Source organism: Astatotilapia calliptera, chromosome 22 (genome assembly GCF_900246225.1).
Source record: "Astatotilapia calliptera chromosome 22, fAstCal1.2, whole genome shotgun sequence".
Taxonomy (NCBI): domain Eukaryota; kingdom Metazoa; phylum Chordata; class Actinopteri; order Cichliformes; family Cichlidae; genus Astatotilapia; species Astatotilapia calliptera.
The window spans coordinates 14,903,107-14,908,309 of NC_039322.1; positions in this window are offsets into that span (position 1 = coordinate 14,903,107).

Here is a 5,203-nt window from a genome sequence, read left to right on the forward strand (position 1 = left end):
CTTCACACACCCCACACGCCCCCCTCCTCACGAGCGCATTTAAACGCCCCTCGTCGATATGGAGAGTTTTGGCGCAAATTGTTGCGCACAATCTGCGCACACACTTTCGCCAGCTTTACGTAAGACTGCGTTTAACGAGCAGATTTTACACCGTGGGGCTGGAGACTGTTCCTGCGTGATTAGGATTTCTCTGCATGCAGCAAATTAGACTCGACCATCTGCTTTTTAAATATGCATCATTGTCTGTACATATATCAATATCGCACACGTGCCAGTGCACCTGACTCCTCTGTTGCCATGCCGACCACTGGCGTATCCCTGAGTGCATCAAGAACTGGCAAAACGAGACCTGAGCCCTCTCGATCAGCCTCCGAGGCTCAAAGAAAAACAGAAATGTGGTGTGGACATAAGACATCTAAATGTTTTCATTTGTGTGGAAACGTGTGGGAACTACGTGAAAAGCGTGTTTTACAACTAAAAGAGGCGACTGCTTTTAGTAATCAGCGCGTAACACCTCATTTAAGACAACATTTTTCAGGCAAACATCTGGTTAGAACACCTGCACCAATCATCTAAACGGGGGGCGGGGGTAGAGAAGCATACACAGCTGCAGTAAGCCCTGATTTGATTTTTTTTTTCTTAAGGTATGCTTGTCCTTTACAGTTAAATACCTGTAAGCACAGCAAGACCTTACAGTACTTTTTGCAGTTCACATCCTCTCATCATGGGTATGAATATCATAGTAATGCTGGGCTTTAAAGATTTCTTTGAAGTATTTGTTTTTAGGGTGTAATGATTCCACAGCACACATCTTTAATGACTTTAATAGACAAGAGCTGGGTGCACAAAATTGAATTTATTTTGAATTTGCTCTAATCCACAGTGTCAGAAGTATCCATGCACAGTAAATTTCACTGAGTACATCTGACTCAAATTGAATAAAATTTTACTCTAAAAAAGACAGCATTTGATCCCAGTCTAAATGGAGTAAAATTTACTCTTCCTTAAAATTTACCCTTGATAATTTACTTGGTTTAGTTTAAAATAAAATAAAAACTAATTTTATTCTAAATAGAACAGAATTGTACTCTGAATGGTATTATAAATAGAAGAAAAAAATCACTTTATTTCACTATGTAACTGCATTATAATCATTCACTGCAAGGTTTTAAAGGTGCAATAAATAAATCAGAAAAAAATATTTTTATTTTAACAGCCACCTTTATTATTCGGAGGAAACAGTATGGTACAATACAAAAACTGTAACTGCTTGTTGTAAATCAAATGCTTTACAGCAGAAAAGCTCTTTGACATAAATTACATGAGGTCCGTCTCTTGTGCACAGAATTTGAAAACCATTCGAATGCTCATTGAGACACACAGCTTCTTGTATGGAAACAAACGTTTGAATAACCTGTGGTGTTCGGCGATCAGGTGTTTCAAGAAAATACTGATGCCTTTTGATAACACTGGTGAAAATACAATATTCACTATTTGAAGCAACAGCAGTAGCAAATACCAGTGCTGACCATTTGGACAAACTATGTCTCTAAAGATTAGTGGTAGATTCCGAAGTAAACACCAGGACTGGATGGCGTTTAACCCCAAGTCGATTGAGTCCTCTCCCAACTTCACTGTAGGTGGTTTGTTGTTTTGTTCCATGTAGCCATAGTTAAAGCTCTTAATTCTCCTGCCCACTTCCTTTGATGTTGTATACTGATCATGTAACGTAATCAGTTTCATTTCATATTGTGCCACTCCCTCCAAGACATCATGCATAATATCAACAGAGAAATTTTCACATGTATTGAAGTACTGCAATGAGCTTAGAATGCAAGACTGTTTAACATCCATCACATAAGGAAGTCTCTACAAAACCAAACAGGCAGTGAAGACCAAGTTCCATGTACTGGGTCATACGGGGGAACCTTAACTCCATCCCTCTCCGGGATTTTCATATCCTTCACAGTTGGATCAAGTATCTTAGAGAAGCCATATGTTTGGGATGTTGAACTCCTTGGCAACTGTGAACATAATACAATTGCATTACACATTTGAAATAAACACCAGAACAAGCAAAAAAAAAAGTGAAATTAAATAAACTGAACAAAATAAACCTAAACATTTGGTATAGCAGCTATTATAACATCATCATCAAAGCTTGACTGATTCACACTACGAAACACGCTGAAAACCTTAATGTTTTTTTACTCACCGCAATCCAAAAACGATCAGTAGGTCAGTTGGCCTTCAAAACATATGTACTTCTGTTGTTCTCTGCACTTCATATGCACAGCTGGCATCCTTAATGATATGAAAAGGATATTTTTCAGTACAAATTCTTACAAAATTGAACAAAAAACACAAATATATTCCATGTGTGTCTTACAATCTCGTGTTATATTCTGATAATGTGAATGAATATAAAAAATAAATAATAATAGTAAGGGCAAACTCAACGTTGCAGCAGTCGGAAGTTTGTATAATACCAATCTAATACATTAGGGGCTTAAGAAACGTCTAAAACTGCAACCATGTATACTTTACAATTCAGAGTAAAGCAGGCGTGCTTTCTAGCTCAACAGGTGAAACATCCACAAACGTCAATCCACGATAAAACACACATTTATAACAGAACACATTAGGTTAAAAAAAAGTGGATTTGCATGCCTCAATTTGGTGTAAAACACATGTGTTCACAGACCTTTTTGGATAAAAAACTGGTGCACCGGATTTGTTAAAAACACACTAGCCTGGTCAATTATACTACCTAAAAGCAGCTATTGAGCAATGCTAAATTTAGTTTAGTGACATATATACCTTAATGCTGTCTGCTAATTACTCATAATGTTGACCTTTGCTTAACCTATGGAACTCCAAAGTGTTCAAAATTAAATAAATAAATAGGTCAAGATGAAATAAATAACTATGTGAATAAATAAGACACAGATATGTAATGTGAGAATGATATTGTGAAATAATGGAACACATTTTGAAAAAAATGCTCATTATTGTGAAATATATTGCATTCTGCTATATAAATTTACTTATTATTGTGAAATATTATTTCATGGTCATTATTTTTCACAATAACAGAGATTATTCCTGAGGCATTTTATTTATTTCCAGCCGTTTTTAGTCCAAAATGACCTTTTTTTCAAAGTCAGTCTTTATTTCAAAATCCCGTTTTCCCCGATGGTCTATTTATTTCATAATGCGACTTTTCAGCAGAATGACTTTGTCTGTCAATCAATGTAAGTGGGCTGGACCTTTGCACCTATTGGCTTATCGTTTACCATCGACTAGTTTTCCTGGATACCGGCTCCGCGGACGGCTACTGCAGCTAGCAACAGCGTGCTAGGTCAAAAGTCACGGAGGATGGCGGACTGGTGTGAACTTCAGCCAGTTCTGCTCATTTAAGCAAATCAGATAGAGAGGGATCATTTACCTGTAGATACTGTTTTGAGTCGTTTAGATGTTTCTGAAATGCTTGGGATGATAATTGCTCTTCAAGATGTTCGCATCGATGACAGCATTGTCAAAGGTTTAAGATCAATTCAGCACCGTGTTCGTTTGGAATACGCCGAGGAAGAACAGTCTTCAAATGTTGGCCGTCCACGTCTAGAAATCCCGGTGCAGCACTCAGGACTTTAGTGCTGTCCGGGATAACCGTCGGGGTAATTGCCGATACATTTTCTGTGTCTCCGAGCACAATTAGGAGGAAAATGACGGAGGATGGTCTAAGGTAAGTTTATGCTGTAATTGAGCACCTGTGTGATTCTGTACACAGCATTGTTTAGGTGTTGACCTTAATTATGACGTTTGACAATGAATTATTATCGCTTACTTTTTTTTGTTACTGTCTAAACTAAGTGGGGCAGCTACGGCTAAAGCTGTGTGTTAACTCGGAGACTGGGGTCAGTGGAGCCTGTAGGAACCTTTTACACAGAGAGTAGACCCACCAGCTTTCCACAGTCTACTTACTTATCACATCTTGTTAGACAACAGGGTCATTAGTGCTTTAAATAGTACATAGTTGAATGTTTCATTGCTGTTTGCAGTTGATTGTTCTCTGATAACGCATAACAAGGTTGATGTTAAATAGCGAGTTTATTGAAATGGTTTTGTCTATTTCAGCAGCATTATAGATATCATACTTTCTCTGGTGTCTTCGGTAAAGCTAAAACAAGAATACATTTACATCCTTGGTTCTTTCAGCATTAATTGGAAAACTTTGAGATTTGCTGTGCGCCTCCCAAGCCATTCTCTTTTATCCCACCTGTCAGGTATAGATGGCAATACTTTAAACAAAGTTAAATTTGTTATACCTGAAGAGAACCAATCCTGACCTAGAATGGGTGAATGAATAATTAGTTGGTAGCCAATGCCTAAGCAACTCACATAGGCCCTGGCAGACTCAATAAGTCCATCTAGGAACAGCTGCAGGAAACACCTCTTCAGTTTAGATTTAAAACATGTGCATGCTCTTTCAGGTTGATGAGGATTATGGTGTGGACTGGACAGGACAACATAATCGCTGCCCATCAAATGAGATCACCATTCCTGAGATTCAGCTCCCAGATGCACTGAATGAACAAGACCCTGCTGTGCTACCAATACTTCAAAATCACTTGTAGAAAGACATTATTACATTTAATCAGTTTCTATGTCAGGAGGATTTTTTTTTTTTTAATTTCTACAGCTTTGTAGCTAATACTGACTCAAAACAGCATAACCAATTTCATTTTCAACAAAACAGTGAGTGGCTATAAAACAGGATTTGTTTTATACAGCTGTCACTTTAATGATATTCATTTCTTGGTTGGATATACAGTACATGTCAACTCTGAGCAGATTTAATACAATGAACACAGTAGAGTAGTGTAACATCTTAATTCAAATAATTTTTTCTAGAAATTTTTTTTGTCCAAAACTTGATGAGGGCTTTTTGTTGTGCACAAGATGCTGCAACAGAAGATTGTTTTAAACTATAATGACATCCTATATTCATTATTTTGAATCTTTTATGGAGAAATACCATAAAAGATGACCACTTACATACAGGGCACCAGACATTTTTGCCCCACTCAAATTGCTGTTGTAGCTTTTATAGATATTTTTATGTTAACAAAGCTAAAAGTAGTCTACATACAATTCTAGTGCAACTGATAATGCCACCACTCTTATGTATTGCATGGAGCAA